Source organism: Elephas maximus, chromosome 4 (genome assembly GCF_024166365.1).
Source record: "Elephas maximus indicus isolate mEleMax1 chromosome 4, mEleMax1 primary haplotype, whole genome shotgun sequence".
Taxonomy (NCBI): domain Eukaryota; kingdom Metazoa; phylum Chordata; class Mammalia; order Proboscidea; family Elephantidae; genus Elephas; species Elephas maximus.
In genome coordinates, this window is record NC_064822.1 from 61,341,690 (window position 1) to 61,361,947 (window position 20,258).

Genomic DNA, 20,258 nt, shown 5'->3' on the forward strand with positions numbered 1-20,258 from the left:
TTCTAGATTATTCCAAGTTGATTTCAGCTGTCAGTTGGAATCTTCTGCCTTTAAAGTTCATTGGCCAAAAATTAAATGGCTGTAGAGTTGGAACCGTGTTCAACATCATGGTCTTGGGGGAAAGGTGAGAAAGGCTCTCCTCTCTTGCTGCTTTACCTATAATTTTATAAAATATTTCAGGGCCAGAACTCAAGATGGGAGTCACAGCAGCAGCTGGGGCAAGAGGCAGCTCAAAATCCTCCAGACCCCAAGAGGGGTGCAGGGTTGGTATGGATCATCTCTCACTGGGGGCACCTTTCACTTCTGAAAACCAGAATTTAAAAGGATTCTCTAACACCTCCCCCTAGAACATTTGCCCTTTTCTGGAAGGCAAGAAAAGATCAATCAGGTTGGACTAAAGGGAAATCCGTTATAGGCCTTACATTTTAATGCCTATCTGCCTCACTCTTCCCAGTTGATGCATTTCTGAACAACTGTGTGTGTGTGTGTATTATCATTTTCCTATCAGGTCTGTCAGAGATGCATTTTAACAGAGGGGCCCTTTCACATTAAAGAAAAAAATCACAATGTAGCTAGACTTAAAAGAGAGCGTATAGTCAATAGAAGAATGAGCTTAGAAGAGTATAAAGCATAATTCATACACTCATAATTCCTCCTTCCCAAGGGGAATGAATGCTGCGGCATTAGAAATGGGGATTACTGGCCAGATTTGAGAAAGAAAAAGCCTTTCCCCTCCCCACAAAGAGAAACTATTTGTGTCTTAAAGTGGGAACTCTAAAAAACTCTATTAAAATGTTTTCTTTTTTCTTAATGCATTTAGACTCTGTAGGCAGTGACTTTGCAAGTGTGTGACATTGCCTTTCCCACACCTGTAGCTGTGCTGGGTGAGGCAGGACAGGAAAAATGAAGACACGGCTCTGAGCCTCTTGGGTTCTCTCCTAACAATATAGCAAGGAGCGGGGTGGTGATATCTGCCAACTAGGCTGTCAGTGCCCAGTGCTGCCACCACTGGCTGTGTAGCTGTGTGACCTTGGGAAGGTTAGCAGCCTTTCTGAGCCTTGATTTTCACCTTTGTAAAGTTGGGCAATTAACAGAACCTCCCTGATGGTGGATGGGAGCCCTGGTGGCACAGTGTCGAAGAGCTCAGCTGCTAATCAAAAGGTTGGCAGTTTGAATCTTCCAGCCACTCCTTAGAAACCCAAGGGGCAGTTATAATCTGTCCTATAGGGTTGCTATTTTTTTTTTTAATTTTTTTTTTTTTTTATATAGGGTTGCTATTAGTTGGAATCGACTCGATAGTGACGGGTTTGGTTTGGGGTTTTTTATTTTATTTTTTTAATTGAATGCTTACTACACGCCAGGCTCTGTGATGCAGTCTGGTTAGCATTAATCCTCCCATCCACCATTAACCCAAAACCTTGTTGCTGTGGAATCAACTCAAAGAGACCCTATAGGTCAGAGTAGAACTGCCTGATAGGGTTTCCAAGGAGCGGCTGGTGGGTTCCAGTGCTGATCTTTTGCTTAGCAGCTGAGCTCTTAACCTCTCTGTTAGTTCCATGGTCTGTTTCTTTTTTGCCCCATCCATGGAGTACTGAGGCATAGGCAAGGCCTCTGAAAATTCAGGAACAGTTAAAGCCTTTCAAAGCAGTTAAAACCACTTGAACCTGTCATAGATCAAAGTCTTTTGGAGGAAAGCACACGCAATAGTTCCTTTCATTTTCTAGATTTGGACATCCTAACCAAATACTGACCGTGACTCAGCTCTTCCATCGTCAAATACTTGGCCATAGCAGAGACGACTCATGTAATAGGACCTAATGCTCTTCTAGAGCGAAAGCCGCTTCTGTGCTAAAAAAGCCAGCAGAAGAGAATATCCAGAGATTCTGCTAAATTTCTAAAGAAAGAGCACAAGTGATGAGGCAGCTTACCCCTGGGATCAGTGAGGACTTCCAACACACCTGAGAGTTAACCGAGAGGTTGAATCACTGAGTGTGGGATGATCGTGAGTCCCAGCTAGTCACTTGCCTCACTTCTGATAGAGGAGCCCGGGTGGTGCAGTGGTTAAGTGCTTAGCTGCGAACTGAAAGGCTGATGGTTCGAACCTACCAGCCGCTCCTCGGGAGAAAGATGTGGCAGTCTGCTTCTGTAAAGATTAAAGCCTGGGAAACCCTATGGGGCAGCTCTGCTCTGTCCTATAGGGGTTGCTAAGAGTCAGAATTGACTCGATGACAATGGGTTTTTTGGTTTAACTTCTGAAGGGTCGTACTTGAGTGGAAGAATGAACTGTAGAGAGACCGCATGTGGGCACAGGTAGAACGCTTTCCTTAAATGTATGTTAAATTTATGGCATGTTTGGGGTCAGTGTTCTTCTTTGGAATTATAGTACAAGTCAGTGGAAAATATGACTCAATTTGCAGATAATGTATTTTTGCTTTACATCCAACATTTCAGGAATGCATTTAGTTTGCAAATAAATCAGCTGAACTTACTTAGTGATGTGTAAGTAGAGATTAAGATAAAATGACACGGGGTAATTGAGCAGGAAGAGACTTCGAAAGTCATGGACTCCATTACTGTGCCCTGCATGAGAGCAATTTTCAAATTATTCCAGACCTATTTGGAAAAATCCCTGGAGAAAGAAAATCAGTAACATAGGTTCCCTCAGCTATTTGTATTTCAGCTTCATAATCTTTATTGTCAGGATGTTTTGTTCATGTCTCAGTTACATATCTCCCGCTGTGTTTTACATTTCCTTCCTCCTATTTTGCCCTCAACTGAAATGAATATTCAACTGACCATATTACCTAGAATAACTCCTTACGCCAGATCTTCTCAAGTGTGATCTCCAGAACACTAGTCCTACACCATATTCCCATGGAAAAAGAGTCCCCATGCAGTAGGTTTCAGAAATGTTGCCTCTTGGAGATACACAATACATATGAACATAAAACTAAAGGCTCTTAGAAGTCCTGCAGCAGATAACCCTATTTCACATCTGTTAACCCAGTGTTTCTCACATTATTTTGAACCACAGAATCTCTGTTCCCTCCACCCCTTTTTTTTCGAGAACTTCTATTCGCCTCCCACAAAAACTGTCATCTAAGAAACACCATTTGATAAACTCGGAGAGATCTGAAGTTCCTTACGATGGCTTTGGGTTCATGGAATCTCAACTCAGGGTTGAGAACCCTCAATGGTTTTTTCAAATGAACCATTTCGTGGTTTCTTAACTCTCTTAAAGTTCTCCACACTCCTTTTAAGTTATGCAGACATATAGAAACAGTGTTTTGATTAGGCATTTCTCCCCTATTGTCCTTATATAAAGGAGCTCTGGTGGTGCGGTGGTTAAGTGCTCGGCTGCTAACTGAAAGGTTGGCAGTTTGAACTCGCCAGTCTCTCCATGGGAGAAAGATATGGCAGTCTGCTTTTGTAAAGATTACAGCCTTTGAAACCCTGTGGGGCAGTTCTATTCTGTCCTACAGGGTCGCTATCAGTCTGAATTGACTTGTTGGCAGCAGGTTTAGTTTTGGCTTTAGTACATAGAAATCTTTCAGAAAGTAACTGTAAGAGTTGGTCTTATTTGTGAGATTTAGGTTTTCTGTCCTTGTCTGCCAGCTAATGTCCACAATTCAGATACACTTCGCCAGGTGGGTGGGGAAGCAGGCATTACTTGCTCTATGGTGTAACATGTTGTTAATCTAATCGAAGACTATAGTAAGCATTTCTACTGGCAAGCACTTTTCTAACTAAACTGGACCTTTTGGTGAAAACATTCAAGCATGTTGTTGTTCTTAGGTGCTGTCAGGTCGGCTCCAACTCATAGTGACCCTGCATGTAACAGAACAAAACACTGCCCGGTTCTGTGCCATCCTCACAATCCTTGCCATGTTTGAGCCCATTTTTGCAGCCATGGTCAGTCCATTTTGTAGAGGGTCGTCTTCTTTTTTGCTGACTCTCTACCAAGCATGATAAACCAGGCCTTTTAATGAAAACTTTCAAGCAAAACCTTTACTAATTCTCATAAAAACTTCTTCACAACCTGAGCAAGGCATAAGCATATAACTAATGGTGAGCTGTAACTAACCAGATGTTTCAATATTATTTCCCTAAATCCTGTTTTCAAGTGCACCACTTTCCCTTTCTCTTTCCCCAAAGGACTTCAGGTGCTGAAGCGTCTCAGTTGGACCTGGTTTCTCTGGTGCTTGGGTTTAAGTCCTCTGGGAAGCTCTTTTGTGCTAGGCTTTCTTTGTGCTACTGAGAGCTCTTACCTTTGACTCTGCTCGTCCCAGGAAAGGCCTGATGTTCACTGTCTGCTCCTCCACCAGCTGGCCCAGCACTTGATTGCATCTTCCAGGTTTCCCTTCTTGCTCCGAGGGATGTGGGGTGTAGCTTCTTCTTTCAGGACATCTTGGGCCATGAAAAGAAGTTTCTGATCTCTGATTGTTCCTCTCAAATTTAAATCTACTAAAAGTTAGAGCCAGCAGACTATGGAGTAGGTGGGAATTGCATCTGAGTGTGTCACTAGCTGGCTATGGGACCGTGAACACGTCACCTGCCTGGCATTCAGCAAATGAGAGCCATTAGTATTATTCTCTGGCTTCAGTGTCTTCATCTGTAAAGTGAGAGAGTTGGGTTTTGAGCTCCTGCTCAGAAATTTTATGGATGCTCTAGTTTGTTCATCAGATGTACACCTGGGTGCCTTGGGAACTTGTCAAACTTTATTGCTTGGCTTTTGACACCAGGATGATCTTTTAAAAAGAGAGTTGGAATTGCTAAAATCTCAGTTTTACATAAAATCATTGAATTTCAGAGCTACTCCAGCCTCTTACAGACAGAGATCAGAACTTAACATTTAAAAATATATTGAGCCGCTTATGGCAAAGTTTTAAAACAGATGTAATAATTTTCCTGTAGTGTTGAGCATGATAAATCTCTCCCCTCTCCTGTCTCCTTTCTTTCTTTCCTTCTTCTCATTTCCCTCCTTCCCTCCCTCCTTCCCTCCCTCTCCTCCCTCCTCCCTTCCTGCTTTCCATAGATGAAGTCTGTCTTAGTTATTGGAGTTCCCGGGTGGTGAAAACAGTTAATGCGCTTGGCTGCTAACCGAAAGGTTGGCAGTTTGAGTCCACCCAGAGGCACTGCAGAAGAAAAGCCTGGTGATCTACTTCTGGAAAATCAGCCATTGAAAACTCTGTGGAGCACAGTTCTACTCTGACATACACGGGGTCACCATGAGTCAGAGTTGACTCGATGGCAGCTGGTGTGTGTGTGTGTCATAGTTATTAAGTGATTCCAGACCTTTTTTTATTTCAAAGCTGTGGAATAAACATCCCCTGGTTTTGGCTGTGTCAAGCACCTTGGCATTATGATTGGAAAAACTTTGGGCACAGAAATGCTCTTCTATATTAAGGAGATGCAGGGGAATGCAGAGAAGCAGGGATGCTAACCAGAGTTCTCTGAGTCTCAGACTCACACTTGTTGGAGGAGCCTGTAGAAAGGATAGAGAAAGAAAGGTTTGTACAATTCTTTGGTATCTTAGAGAAAGCAGAAGCTGACTCTTTCTACTTCTGGGAAAGGGCAGTGACTCCAAGGGTGGGCATTGGACTGTGTGCTGGGGTCACCCCCCATTGTGTCAAGCAGTAGCTCCAGGATGGAACAGAAAGATTCCAACAAATCGTTTAGCTCTGCTTTTGGAAGCTGGAAGGGGCTCTTGTGGTGCAGTGGTCAAGCGCCCAGCTGCTAACCAAAAGGTCCATGGTTCGAACCCACCAGCTGCTCCATGGGAGAAAGGTGTTGATGGTCTGCTTCCTTACAGATTACCTAGGAAGCCCCATGTGGCAGCTCTACCCGCTCCTATAGGATCACTGTGAGTTAGAATTGACTCGACGGCAGTGGGCTTTAGTTTTGGAAGCTGGAGCTACATACCCAGACCAGTGTCCCCTCTGTGTCGGGTACCAACACTTCACAGCTCCACTAGGTCCTCCCGATTTTTAGTGTTTGCTCATTATCCTCATCCCATTTAGCGTCTTGTCCCACTGCTAGTCCAGCACGATGAAGCTGCAAGAAGCCCTGGGCATGGAGCTAGAACACCTGTGTGGCACCCAAATGTGCTCTTTGACCTTGAACAAATTACTTGAAACAAACATTTCATTTTCTGACTTTAAAAAGTAATATCTGGTTATTATGAAAAATTAGTACAGTTCAGAAAAGTATAAGTTGGTCAATAAAAATTCCCCTAATCTCACAAGCAGAGACACCCACTGTGGGCCTTTCCATGGATTTTTCTTCCAGATCAGCTCTGTCTTAGTCTGTACCTCCCTCTGTATCTCCACAGACATCACACTGTAGTTCGCTTTTAGAACTTCACATTGTATCTCTAGTTTTCTCATGCAATTAAAAAAACCCAGTGCCGTCGAGTCGACACTATTACATAATAATTGTAGATTCAGCATAATTTTGGTAACCTACCCCCTATTTTTGGACGTTTAGGCTGTTTCTAGCTTTTGGTTCTTTTAAATGGTGCTACAATGAATATTTTTGCATACATTTTTGTTCACATTAATGACCTTCCCTTAGGCTATATCCCTGCAAGAGTCAAGAGGTATGAACAAAGTGAACAAGACCTTTTCTCAGCCTCAGCTTCCTCACCTATGATACAGTGACGACAGAAACAACTGAAATAATAGCAAACTCTTGCCCAACACTTGCTATGTGCCAGGCATGCTTCTGAGAGCTTTACAGGTACTAACTTATTTGGGCTTCCCAATAGCCCTTACAGGACAAGCACTGTTAGTATCTGCATTTCATAGATGTGGCTTGCCCAGAGTCACACACAAATTGTATGAGTGTGTGAGAATGTTGTGAATGTGTGTGTGTGCATGAGAGAGTGGGGGGGAGCATATAACAGTGTATGTGAGTGTGTAAGAGAGTGTGTGTGTATGTGTGTGTGCGAGTGTGTGTGTTTGTGTAACCTTGTGAATGGAACAGAGTTAGCAGAGAGAATAAGCAGCAAAAAAGCCTGAACAATCTATTGACAAAACAGTACAACACGGGTAATCTTTGCTACTAGTTACAGAAAACTCATCACGGTTTCCTGTTTATCTTGACTTCCAGGCTCTTTGGCTGGAAAATTTGTCATCTTATAATTGAACTGTCATCCCAGTGGAGCAGGGACGGCATTAGATTTGGCCATCTAGCACACCCCTATCCCGAAAGGCCATGTCCATCCGTCTTATCTGGGGACCCCTGCCCCAGGTGGTCCACGGAGCATTGTTGGGCGTGATTATTCACCCTATCGGACAGGAGATAATCAACCAACTTCTCGCTGGAATAACATGTTACACTGCGTTTATGGCTTGCTAAATATGGACTTCCAAACCTTGAAATTCTGATTCAGTAGAGCTGGGAAAAGCCTGAGAGTCTGCTAAAAAAACCCAAAAACATATGTTCCAAGTGATTTTCTGCAGGAAGTTTGGGAAAGGCTTAGGTAGTGGGTCTCAATCTTTACAGGGCATAAGAATCACCTGAGAAGCTTTTTAAAAATGTACCAATTCCTGCCCACTCTGCTGTCTACCCACCTAATCTGAGTAATTGATAAAGGATAGGGGCCAGTGTAGTATTTTTTTAAAAAGCTTCTCAAGTGATTCCCGTGTGCAGCCGGAGTTGGAATGATCAATCTAAGAAATTCTGGCAGTAATAATTTTATACCCTTACATTGGATTATAGTATAAAATTACTGTAATTAACCATAAGGTGTAAAATTATTGCCAGAATTATTTTATTTCTATTGGCTTTAGGTGAAAGTTTACAGCTCAATTTCTCATACAAACATTTACACACATATTGTTATGTGACATTAGTTGCAATCCCCACTATGTGACAGCACACTCCCCCTTTCCACCCTGGGTTTGCCAGAATTTCTTAGACCAGTGGTTCCCATGAACAGTTTGTGCTCAGCTATTACACCAACCTTTTTTTATTAACCAAAAGGTTGGTGGCTCACATCCACCCAGTGGATCTGCTGCCATAAGTTTATAGCCATTGAAAACCCTATGCAGCAGTCCTACTCTGACACACATGGGGTCACCGCAAGTCAGAACCGAATTGACGGAAATGGATTTGGTTTGGGCTTTTATATATCTCTTCCACAGACTCCTGGAGCTCAGGTGGCGCAGTACTTAAGAGCTACGGCTGCTAACCAAAAGGTAGGCAGTTTGAATCCACCAGCCACTCCTTGGAAACCCTACGGGGCAGTTCTACTCCATCCTATAGGGTCACTGTGAGTCGGAATTGACTCGGTGGCAATGGTTTGGTTTGGTTTTGGCCCACAGACTCCTAATTGAACATCATAACAATCCATTAAGGTCAGTAGAAGAGGCATTATATTTCAATTGCCCTTGGCCCAGAGAGGTTGGCTGAGTTGCCTGAAGTTGCACAGCTGCCCCACAGTCAGCGGCAGCTGGTCTAGCCCCAGCCCAAGGCCAGTCCTGCCAGTTTCTCTGGGAAAGCGCAGCCTGCCCTCCCCTGAAGGTCTCCAAGGGTGAACGAATCCTCCATCAGTTACCACCCCTGGTGCTGATGCTCAGGAGGGACTTTCCGTTATTTCCCCCCACATTCCTTATATTGCAGCGTCTTCCCACTCAGAGAGCCACCTCGTGAACGTGCGGCTCTGTTCTTCTCACTCGCTCCATCCCACTCAGCGGTTAGATAATGGCACTGAAGCACAGACAGCCTGGTGACCCGCACAGGCAGATGTTGTGACCCTCAGCCCTGGAGCTAAGCCTTCAGGGCTGCTTCTCTGCAGGAAGCACGTCCATGGCAGAAGCAGGGAGAGGCAGAGCCAAACAGCGGCTGCCTGGGCTACTCTCCCTCCTCCCAGCTGTCACCACCCAACCCCAGAGCTCACATTCACCAGCACATCGGTCAATCGGTCACCACTAAGCTTCTCTTATCCCTCCCTTCCACTCTTCGCTCCCCTTGAAGCACACCTGAGCCCTTCCCTCAAAGCTGCAGCCCCTCTGGGGACCAGCAGTGGTGAGTCCTGCCACCCTGGATGTTTGACTCATTGGAGCTTAACCAGGTAGCTCGGGAAAGAAAACATAGCCAGGTACCTGCACTCACCCCTCCACCATCCTCCACCCCACAACCAAATATCGGCCCCTAATTCAAACCAAGGACTTTTGCTGCTCTTTGCTCTTCCTCTCATGTTTCAGACCTTTTCCCTCGCACAGGCTGAGTCCTGGAGAGGCTCCCAGTGACTGCAGGCTTTCTGTGTCAGGTCCCGCAGTCTTCTTCTTGCAGCCTCAATCCCCGGGATGCTTGGGGTGAAGGGGGAGGAGAGGGCGGAGGAGGCGGGGTTTTGCCTTATAGGCAATGCAGGCAGCAGACTGCGCTGAGTGAAGACGACTTTCAGAGTACCAGATGCTGATTTCACAGTGTTCCCTTTACCTACCCAGCAACCTTGTAACAGGATGGTGCCCCCACCCAGCAGATCCCTGCAACTATATCCTTCTCCCCTCTCCTGTGGGTTGTGAATCCGTTGGGTAGGTGGTATGAAGGGTCAGTCTGTGTCCTCAATGACTTTTGATTCAGCAGGACTGACTTTCAGGAAAGGTACATTCTCTGCTAGCAAGGTTGGTTCTCATTCTGCTCCCTTTCTCTTATACAACAATCTGCGTGGCCTTTCTGCCCGGTGATAAGGTTTAGGAGGAGGGAGAGGAGGGTGTGACCGACAAGCTCTCCTTTCCCAAAGTGAAGGTAACAGTGGTGGAAACATGCCAAGTGGCCCCTGTGGTCTCCTGAGGCTCAGAATGCCTGGCTTGGTGAATCTTTCACAGTCCAGTTGGATGTCATCTGACAGAATGGTTATCAGAGGGTCCAAGAGCCCTGCATGGTGACCCCCTTAACTGTCCCATCACCCACAAGGCTGAGCCTCCAGCAGCCAAGCTGGTACTGTCAGAACCCATCCCTGACACAGTGGATTGGACCAGGGTTGAACGTGGCCAACTGGACCCATCAGAGCCTTTTTTTCAGGAACCGTGAATTGGGACAAAGAGTTGTGGTTCAGTCTGGGCCAGTCTCTCTACAGAAGGGATGGAAAACTTCCCAGCCATGGGAGCTAGAAGGGGTCTGATCCATCACCCAACTTCCCTTTCTCATTTTATTAAAAAAAAAAAAACAGGTCTTCAGATCACATGATTAGCCCAAGGTCCCATGGCTAATATACAACAGAGCTGGGTATTGAAGCCCAAAGTCCTAGCTCACTCTCCCTATAGGCTATACTGTGATGCCTCTACAAATAATCTATAAAAGTTTGTGTCAAGCTGAGAGCTTGAAGAAATCGCAGGCACTATATTCGGAGCTTAGTGGAGAGACCATAGATGTTAGAGTCAGTCAGATCTAAGTTCGAATCCTGGATCTTCCACTTTCAAGCACTGAGGCCTTGGGCAAGTTTCTCACTCTCTTGTGGCCTTGTTTTCTGATCTCTATAGTGGGATTGTTATACTGATCTTATAGGAATAATGTAAGGGTTTTATAATGAGGATATGATATGCCTAAGACATAGTTGTTACCCAGTAAAAGAAAGACGGTTTCCTGGCAAACATAAACATTAGTTCCCTCCTCTGAGTGCTCTAAGTCTGAAGCTGGTTTGGTTTTGGAATTATTTAGTGTTATCATGTGCATGGTTGGGATCAGAGAACAGTAGGCCTTCTTTTCCTCTTCTCCAGGCCCAAAGGTGGGTGAACTCTTCACAGAGTTCAAGATCATCTGGTTAGCCCTGAGAGTTCCTCTCAGAATTTGAAGCAACTCAAATGTAGAGAGGTGTGGCAGACCCTGGAAAATTCTCTTCTAGCCTTGTGAAATACATTTAGCCTACGAACCAAAGTTTATTACAGGCCTATTCTGTGGCTCTACCGCAGACTGGTAGTGAGCCCGCTGGATAAGAGAAAGTGAAGGAAAGTATACTGGAAAGCACAGGTAGAAAGAGACTATTGACGAAGTCACCTCTGAGGTCTTAGGGCATTGGTCTGATGTCCCTTGGGACAGTCTGTCTATTGATCCTCTTAAGAGGGTGATGAAGGAAGACACTAGCCTGCAGCTCCTGACAGCTCTGCCTTGTGACCTCATAGAATGAGCAGTTGCTGGGCCTCGACTGAGAAAGCCATTCTTTCCTTTTCGTGTCCTTAATGCCCTAAATCGCCATGTTGTTGTTGGGTGCTGTAGAGTTGATTCCAACTCATAGTGACCCATGTGGCAGAGTGGAACTGTCCCACAGGGTTTTCTTGGCTGTAACCTTTATAGAAGCAGATTACCAGGTCTTTCTCCTGTGGAGCCACTGGGTGGGTTCGAATCACCAACCTTTTGGTTAGCAGCTGAGTGCTTAACTGTTGTGCCACCAGGGCTTCATCTGAGTTCAATTCCTAATCATTCACCTCTTTCCAGAATAAATTCCTAAGGAATTTCCATTGATCTAGGCCCAGGTAGGATCCTTCCTCCCTCTGCCTACCCTTCTACCCCATCTCTCTGAATCCTAAGCTTCCTTCCTGAAGCCTTTGCATGGACTGGACACTCATTTCTCATTTAGCCGTGGTTGCCTTGTCTTGCCCTATGGGGCAGTTCTACTCTGTCCTATAGGGTCGCTATGAGTTGGAATTGACTTGATGGCGATGGGTTTTGGTACTTTGTCTTGCTGGATACATTTTCGGACTATTCTTTTCTATAAGTGTATACACACACACACCACGAACCCCTCACCTCAAAGTGTTGACAACCTAATTGAAAATATTTGCTATAACTGAAACTGGACTGGACCCTGTCTCATTTCTTTATGCCTCAACAGCACTGTATCAGGAAGCTTTTGGCTGCAAATAATAGTTACATTTAACAAAACAAAACAAAACAAAAACAAACATAAAAGAACATTTATAAAGGAGCTGTGGTGGCGCAGTGGGGCCCTGGTGGTGCAGTGGTTAAGAGCTTGGGTTCTAATCAAAAGGTCAGCGATCGAATCTACCAGCTGCTCCTTGGAAACCCTATGGGACAATTCTACTCTGTCTATAGGGTCAGTTAGGGGTCGAAATCAACTCGATGGCAACAAGTTTGGTTTTTGTTTTTGGTGGAGCAGTGGTTAAAGTGCTCAGCTGCTAACCACACGGTCAGTGGCTCAAACGCACCAGCTACTCCATGGGAGAAAGATGTGGCAGTTTGCTTGCATAAAGATTTACAGTCTTGGAAACTCTGTGGGGCAGTTCTACTCTGTCCTGTAGGGTTGCTATGAATTGGAATCGACTTGATAGCAGTGGGTTAGGTTTTCTTTTTGGGTGGTGCAATGGTTAAGCACTCAGAAGTGCTGCTAACTAGAAGGTGGGTGTTTTAAACTTACCAGCTGCTCCCCGGAAAAAAGACTTGGTGATCTGTTTCCGTAAATGTTCCAGCCTAGGAAACCCTATGGGGCAGCTCGATAGTGTACTATGAGTCAGAATTGACTTGACAACACCTAACAACAACAACATATCTTATATGACACTGAGTCTTGAGGAGGGACAGCTCCAGCGTAAGTATCCGATAGTTATTGCTATGTAACTAAGTATTACAAAACTTCGTGGTTTGAAACAATAACCATTGTTTTTTAAGTCCTCTTTCAGCAGGTCAGCAGTTTCAGCTGGGCTCAGCTAGGCACCTCTTCTAGTCTCAGCTGTGTTTCATCATGCATCTGTGGTCAGCTCTTGCTTGGCCAGGTGGTGCTGATTTGGGGGGTTGGCTGGCTAGGAAGGGGGCTAGGGAACCTCGATTCTGCTGCATGGATCTTTCATATTCCTCTAGCAAAGTAGCCTGGAATTTTTCTCAGGGTGGATGTAGGGTTCCAAGGGTGAGAACAGAAGTGTCAAAGCCTCTGAGACCAAGGTTTGGAACTGGCACAGTCACTTCTGCTGCATACTATTACCTAAAACAAATCACTAAGCCAGCATAGAGTAAAGAAATGGGGAAATAGATTCCACTTCCTGTTGGGAGGAAATTCAAAGTCATGTTGTAAAGTCTGGAGAGAATTTGAGCCATTTTTGCAACCAGTCTACCACACACAGAGATGGTGGCACTCGAAGGTGGCAGCCACAGTTCCAAGCATCATGTCCTCATACAACAATGTCCCAAGGCAGAAAGAGGTCAGTCAGTCTTTCTAAGAATGAGGAAAACTTTCCCAGGTGTCTTCCATCAGACTTCTCTTACACCAGGTTTAGGTTACATGCCCATCCTAACCAATCTTGGCAGAGGGGCATAGGGTTACTGTGATTGGTTTAGACTCAGCTAGAGTCACCCTTAGGGCCAGAGTGGGACCCAGCTTCCTTAACGTACTTGGATTCCAGAAACCTAAACGAAATTGAGATTCTGAGAGCAAAGAAACAGGGACAGGAGATGGCGGCTGAGTTGGTAACCAGTAGATTATGCAAGAAGCACCTTACATGGTGTCTTGTACCCATTTATTATCTTTAAATAGATATTTATTGTGTACTATGTGCTGGCCCCAGAGAAACAAACCTTTAATTTTTGAGGGAGGAGATCACTTCTAGATGGCAGATAAAAGTAAACAGCTGGCTGTGGTTCTATGTGGTTAAGTGGTAGAAGTTGGGGCAGATTTTAGTGGCACAGTTAAGCACTTGACTACTAACTGAAAGGTTGGTGGATGGAACCCACCCAGAGATGCCTGGCAATTTGCTTCTGAAAGGTCACAGCCATGAAAACCTTATGGAGTGCAGTTCTACTCTGCAACACATGGGGGCACCATGAGTCGGAACTGACTCGGTTTTTGTTTTTGGTTTTGCATGAGGGTCAGGGACTCAGGTTGCTCAGATCCTGCCCTGCCTGCTGTTCACCTCTCATCACCAAGGGGTTCTAACTTAGGAGGCAACAGACAAAGACTGGTGCAGGAATCAAGATATTTATATTTGAAGCAGCACCCGGTTACCCACAGTGCAAGGCTTGTAAGAAAAAGGCTGGGTTGAAATACGAAGCTCAGGACTGCAGGCTAAAGTAGGGGTCTCTTACTCCCATCTACCTTGGAACCAAAACCTGGGACCAACTGTCTTAGGGGTGGCTCAGGGGAGGAAGAGATAAAAAGACAAAGCAAAACCCCAAAGGGACTCTAAGTCCACATACCCACCTGGTTTCATGAATGGAATCATAAGGATAGAGAGGAAAGGTGCCGGCTCTGACCCAAGGGAACAGGAACTGAAAAGTGAGCAGGTTATGAGGACTGATTTAAGGCTCAGTAACTCTTTTAATCTGCATACAGCCACAGTGCTCCTTAGAAGTGAGGATGGCGAGACTTCATCTCATGTACTTTGTACATGTTATCAGTAGGGACCATTTCCTGGAGAAGGACATTGTGCTTGGAAAAGTAGAGGGTCAACAAAAGGGAGGAAGACCCTCAATGAGGTGGACTGACACAGTGGCTACAACAACAGGCTCAAACATACCAATGATTGTGAGAATGGCTCAGGACTGGGCAGCGTTTCGTTCTGTTGTACATAGGGTCACTGTAAGTTGGAACTGACTCGATGGAACCTAACAACACAACAAAGACTCTTTTAACTAGGATCCCTGGTGGCGCAATGGCTAAGCACCAGCTGCTCCATGACAGAAGATGTGGCAGTCTGCTTCCATTAAGATTACAACCTAGGAAACTCTAAGGGGCTGTTCTATGCTGTCCTATAGGGTCACTATGAGTCAGAATGGACTAGACAGCACACAACTCTTTTTAATCAGAGTCCTTGAGTGGCGCAAATGGTTAATGCACTCAGCTGCTAACTCAAAGGTTGGAGGTTTGAGTCTACCCAGAGGTGTCTTGGAAGAAAAGTCTGGTGATCTATTTCTGAAAAATCAACCACTGAAAACCCATGGGGTTGCCATGAGTTGGAATCAACCTGGTGGCAACTGGTTAGGTAGACAATGTCGACCAACAAATGTCTCAGTCTACACCACTGGGATTAGGAATTTAGTCTTTCTTGGAGGCCGATGGGGGAACTCCCTAAATGGAAGCAGAGGGGTGGACTCTGCAGTCCGTGATGCAGTGGAAGAATGTAACAGGTGCTCTGGGTAAGGAAGGAAGAGAAATTACTTCTCTCGGGGGGCTAGAAGGGGCAGGGATGGTTTCCCAGAGAAGCTGACATGGCAGCTAGTCTTGGAATATAAATCGGGATTTTCATGGTTGAAAAGAAAATTCTTAATGGAAGCAACAGCTTGGACAAAGGCAAGGGAGGTCACAAATGGGATGGTGGGTTCAATGTGGTGGGGCACATTGGGTGGGAGAATGAGTGCAGGGGAGGCCAGAAAAATCAGTTGGACTCAGACTGTGAAGAGCCATGATGCTGTTAGAAGTCGGGTTCATTCTGAAGGCCATGGAAACAAGCTAGAGTTTAAATCAGAGGCATGATGTGCTCAGATTACATTTTGGAATGATCCCTCTGGATGAAGTGAGGACAGGAGTGGGGAAGAGACTAGAGGGTAAGGACCCCATGGGAGCAGGGGCTGGCATGAGGGGGAGGTGGAAGGAGGGGAGGTTCATCCCAGTCAGGAGAACCATTTCATCACTGACACTGTTTATAATTGCTGACACGTGGTGAAAATAAAAAACCTCCGACTTTTGATCAGGTTTATTATTGTTTTTAAATCCTCCAGGGAAAATGCACCCTTTGTTGCTTGTAAGTGGCAACCAGACCTGGCTCGCAGGACGCCCGTTGTATGCCGGGGCGTCCAGCCTTTGATGTCCAGGGAAGTTCAAGCAAGCACCCATGCCATCCACACAGAGGAGGCTGCCTGGGTGAGATGATTTGGAAAGTGGAGCCCTTTCCTTGACCTCTCATTGCTTTTGAAAATCCAAAAACCAGTTGCCTTCAAGTTGACTCCGACTCATGGTGACGCCACGTGTGTCAGAATAGAACTGTGCTCCACAGGGTTTTCAGTAGCTGATTTTTCAGAAGTAGATCTCCAGACCTGTTTTCTGAGACACCTCTGGGTGGACTTTAACTGCCAACCGTTTATACCACCCAGGGACTCTTATCGTTTTTCAAGTGCAGCCCTACATGAAATCTGATATCATGGTCCAAATTTCTTAGTCGCCTCTGAAAAGTGAGAAACTTTGTTGTATTTTTTGCCCTGCTGTCTGAATTTGAACAGAGTAGGTAACCTATCTGTTGTACCTCAGTTTCTTGAGAGGGGTCACTGTGAAAAGCAACAAACACAAAATGAATTGCACACGGAATGTCATGTCGTAGGTAAGTGTACAGGAATCATTTCATTTTGTTGGAAGCACTAAATCCAGTGATCCCTTCCTTAGTCTTAGGTCTGCATTTATGTGTACTTTGTGTCCAGCTTGTATAGTTTTAGGCAATGTTGACTGTGTTAGTCATCTGGTGCTGCTGTAACACAAATACCACAAGTGTATGACTTTAACAAAGAGAAATGCATTTCTTCATTGTAAAGCAGGCTAAAAGTCCAAATTCTGGGTGTCAGCTCCAGGGGAAGGCTTTCTCTCTCTGTCGGCCTCCTCATCAATGTTCCCCCAGACTAGGAACTTCTTTGCGCAGGAACCCTGGGTGCGCTCTGTTCCCAGCACTGCTTTCTTAGTGGTATAAGGTCCCCCGTCTCTCTGTTCACTTCTTTCTTTTGTATCTCAAGACATTGCCTCAAGACACAATCCAATCTTGTAGGTTGAGTCCTGCCTCACTAACACACCTGCCGCCCATCCTCCCTCATTAACATCGTAGAGGCAGGATTTACAACATATAGGAACATCACACAATACCAGGAATCATGGCCCAGCCAAATTGATACACACATTTTTGGGAGGGACATAATTCAATCCATGACATCGACATAAAGTGGAAATTTTGCAATTAAAAACCCATTGCCATCAAGTCGATTCTGACTCATAGTGACCCTACTGGACAGAGTAGAACTGCCTCATAGAGTTTCCAAGGAGCGCCTGGTGGACTCAAACTGCTAACCTTTGGTTAGCAGCCTTAGCACTTAACCACTACACCACCAGGATTTCCATTTTGCAGTTATCCACTTAATTTCAACAATGGAGTCAGCTTTGAAGAATATTTTAAGGGCTTTTTTGATGCTGATTGGCATTTGACACTCAAGTGAGCCAGAAACTTGTTTTCAGATCTTGATTCTTTCTTAGAAATTAGAGAAAACAGCAGTACTGAGAAGGCCTTTCCTCACCTGTTTTAAAATGAGGCTCTGATAGAGCATTTTTCATATGCTTAGCTTCAAGTCAGGTCCTTGGGTGGCGGGAATGGTTTGTGCTTGGCTACTAACTGAAAGGTTGGCAGTTCAAATCCACCTGCAGAACACAAATCCACAGTTCTGCTCTGAAACGTGGGATTGCCGTGAGTCAGAATCTACTCAATGGCAATGGGTTTTGGCATCAAATCACAGCTGCTTGTGGGAAGTTGGGTTTTCTTGTGATTATTTTATCTCAACTGCTAGTGAAACAAAGCTCAGTAAAAGAATCCATGCTGTGGCGTGAGACCAGAATTCTAAGTCTAGATTAGAAGATAGTATGGTGAAGTGGAAAGAACATAGACTTGGTTGTCTTGGTATCATGGTTCTGTGTATCTAGCTGTGTGATCTTAAGTGAATGATTTAACCTCATGAAGTCTCAGATTCCTCATCTGTGAAATACAGAAAATAGTGCCTATTTCAAAGAATGTATGGGATTATTTATGACATACACCCACCCCTCACTTATCAACATGGTTAAGTTCCAAAGACCAGGTTGTTATGTGGCACTCTATTTTAAGCAAAGATGGAAGATGACCACATCAGGTCACAAAATGGAGAGTGACTACATCATTACACAACTGCCAAAATACATTATTATATAACTGCCAAACCACTGAGAACCATAGCCCAGCCAAGTTGACACATAACCTTAACCATCACAACCAGCATTACTCTCACCTTACACCTTGGCATTTGTTATTCCCAGATGTAAGTCATTAATGATCGAAATAGCAGGACAGCAGATTTGTTTTACTATCGTAAGTGCAAAATATCAGATAAAGAGATAGTTGATAAGTGAGGAGCAGGTGCAATGTGTTTAAAATGTCTTACACACAGTGATTAATAAAATATATTATTTATTCTCTGGCTGAAAGCAGAGAGTACCAGAAGGATGTTTACCTGTGTTTTATTGACTACGCAAAGGCGTTTGATTTTGTGGATCATAACAAATTATGGATAACATTGGGAAGAATGGGAATTCCAGAGCACTTAATTGTGTTCATGAGGAACCTGTACATAGATCAAGAGGCAGTTTGTTCAGACAGAGCAAGGGAATGCTGTGTGGTTTAAAGCCAGGAAAGCTGTGTGTCGGGGTTGTATCCTTTCACTATACCTATTCAATCTGTGTGCTGAGCAAATAATACGAGAAGCTGGACTATATGAAGAAGAACAGGACGGGGCATCAGGGTTGGAGGAAGACTTATTAACAACCTGCGTTATGCAGATGACACAACCTTGCTTGCTGAAAGTGAAGAGGACTTGAAGCCCTTATTAATGAAGATCAAAGACCACGGCCTTCAGTATGGATTGCACCTCAACATAAAGAAAGCAAAAGTCCTCACACCTGGACCAATAAGAAACATCATGATAAATGGAGAAAAGATTGAATTTGCCAAAGATTTCATATTACTTGGATCCACAATCAACACTCATGGAGGCAGCAGTCAGGAAACCAAAAGATGCATTGCATTGGGCAAATATGCTGCAAGGACCTCCTTAAAGTGTTGAAGAGCAAAGACGTCACCTTGAAGACTAAGGTGCGCCTGACCCAAGCCATAGTATTTTCAATCACCTCATGTGCATGCGAAAGCTGGACAATGAATAAGGAAGACCAAAGAGGAATTGACGCCTTTGAATTGTGGTGATGGTGAAGAATATTGAATATACCATGGACTGCCAAAACAGCGGACAAATCTGGCTTGGAAGAAGTACAAGCAGAATGCTTCTAAGAAGCGAGGATAGCGAAACCTCATCTTACATACTTTGGACATGTTGTCAGGAAGGATCAGTTCCTGGAGAAGGTCATCATGCTTGGTAAAGTACAGGGTCAGCAGAAAAGAGGAGGACCCTCAATGAGATGGATTGACACAGTGGCTGAAACAATGGGCTCAAGCATAACGATATTGTGAGCGTGGGACAGGACCGGGCAGTGTTTCGTTCTGTGGTACATAGGGTTGCTGTAAGTCGGAACCGACTCGATGGCACCTAACAACAACAACATAGATTATTATAATTAGGCTATAGAAATTAGGAGTTCATGGGTAACACAAATAGTTGAGCACTGGGCTACTAACCGGTTTGTTTTTTATAGAAATTAGGAGTTCATGGGTAACACAAATAGTTGAGCACTGGGCTACTAACCGGTAGGTTGACAGTTCAAATCCACCCAGAGGTACCTTGGAAGACAGGCCTGGCAATCTATTTCTGAAAGATCCAAAAAAATCTCAAACTACTTGCTGTTGAATTGATTCTGACTCATGGGAACCCCATGTGTTTTAGAGTAGAACCACGCTCCATAGGGTTCTCAATGGCTGTAACCTTTCAGAAGTAAGTCACAAGGCCTTTCTTCTGAGGCACCTCTCGGTGAATTTGAACCACCAGTCTTCTGATGAGTAACCAAGCACTTAACCATTTTCTCCTCCCAGGGACTCTCTTCTCAAAAATCACAGCCATTGAAAACCGCAGAAGCACACGTCTGCTCTGAAACACAAGGGGTTATCAGGAGTTGATTCATTGGACAGTGACTGTGGTTATAGTTTAGGTGTCCGTGGTTCTTTAATTAACTGGGTCAATTTATCTTTGTTTTGGTTATAAGTGACCGAAGTCTGGCTCAAACCAACTTAATCAAAAAAGGCCCGAGGCACAGCGAAGCTGTAGAGCCACTATTGGGTTTGTGAACTGAGATTCGTAGGGGTTAAGAGCTCAGCTGCTAACCAAAAGGTCGGCAGTTTGAATCCACCAGCCGCTTCTTGGAAACCCCATAGGGCAGTTTTATTCTATCCCGTAGGGCCGCTATGAGTCGGAATTAACTTGATGGCAACACATTTGGTTTTTGGTTACTGGAGTTGCCTGATTTAGCAAATAAAAACACAAGACACCTAGTTAAATTTGAATTTCGGATACTTTTGCGATATTTGTGACATAGTTATACTAAAAAATTATTTGTTGCTTATCTGGAATTAAAATTTAATTGA